The 1,317-nt window shown below is 38.6% G+C and overlaps 1 protein-coding gene across 3 annotated transcripts in view; it reads left to right on the top strand.

The window, feature by feature from the left end:
• spire1 (spire-type actin nucleation factor 1) overlaps positions 1–1,317 on the top strand; it is a 71,314-nt gene that overhangs the window by 6,627 nt on the left and 63,370 nt on the right. The window lies entirely within an intron of this gene.

A 1,317-nucleotide genomic window follows, 5' to 3' on the forward strand; every position in this document is an offset into this window, starting at 1 on the left:
ATACTCACGCTACTATGGAGCAATGCCAGACCGAACTTCCTGACCTCAAACCTTGTGGGCGGAACTAAGTTCGGAATGGCACCCAGGCTAATGCTTCGTTAGATCAAGGAAGAATGTTTAGATTTTTGAGATCTTCCTGTTCTGATTTGTGCCTGGTTGTGGCATTTTCCCTTGTATTTTTTTTTTGTTTTAATACTTTTTATCTTTTACCAAACAGTTAAGAAACTGGAGCCTCCTAAGGCCTTTCTGTAATTTTTCGTTTGTAAATTTGCTTCCGCGTTGACCAACCCTAAAACAGAAATTTCTTCATCTTATCCTTACAGCAGTCTGACCTGTGAATCTGCTGATTCAATCCTGACGATTTCCCTGACGACATGGTGATGCATTACTGCCCGTTATCATATAAAGAAGCCATTTGTTCTGCAGAACATCCGTCAGCTGCTGGTTTGGTCATGAAGTGAAAGGCTGGACGGATGTAGCCTGGAGAAGTTTGTCGAGTGGCTCTCCTTTTCAAGGAGGGACATTCATGCTACAAAAGGTTCTTGGTAGGAGTTTTGTCATCATGGATCACATGCACGATGCCTGATCTGGTTAATACAACGAGAACAACACTGAGGTTTCATTGAAGGAGTTATACATGGAAAATGCGACATTAGAAAGAAGGTACAAATCAAGGGTGTAACTTTGTGATGAAAGTTGCTGGGAACTCTAAGGATGGGGGTTGATGGACCTACAGTTACTCGACTTAAACACTTTCATTAGGTTTTTGTATTTTCCAAAAATGAGCTCAAACATATTTATTGAATGCTTTCCTATTGTTGAAAACACAACTATAAAACACTGATATTTATAGACAGTTAGAGATGCCTTTTAGTGCATTATATATATCTAGGGCCCAAAATATTAATGTATGGAAAAAAAACAACTAATAACAGCCGATTCCGATGCCAGAATAGATATACAATCCATTCCAAGAATTGCGATTTCAATTCCATCCATCCATCCAGAAAATATGGATATACTTGCATTTTGAATATAGCATGGCATATTTTTTTTTGTAAAGTTTCTGGTGATCTTAGAGATATATTTTATTGCATGTTGCAGATCACAGTAAATCAGTTTCACTTTTAAATCTGCAGCTCTCCCTACTTCTCTCTGTGCTCTGTTTAAAAAGATTTATGAACCTCTTTACTAATATAATGATAATTTCACGTTTGATTCCTGCCCTGGATCTCTAGGAATGAAGTTTGCATGTTCTCCCTGTGCATGTGTGGGTTCTCTCCGGGTACTCCAGCTTCCTCCCACAGTCCAAAAACA

Source organism: Cyprinodon variegatus, unplaced genomic scaffold (genome assembly GCF_000732505.1).
Source record: "Cyprinodon variegatus isolate N-32 unplaced genomic scaffold, C_variegatus-1.0 Scaffold282, whole genome shotgun sequence".
NCBI lineage: Eukaryota > Metazoa > Chordata > Actinopteri > Cyprinodontiformes > Cyprinodontidae > Cyprinodon > Cyprinodon variegatus.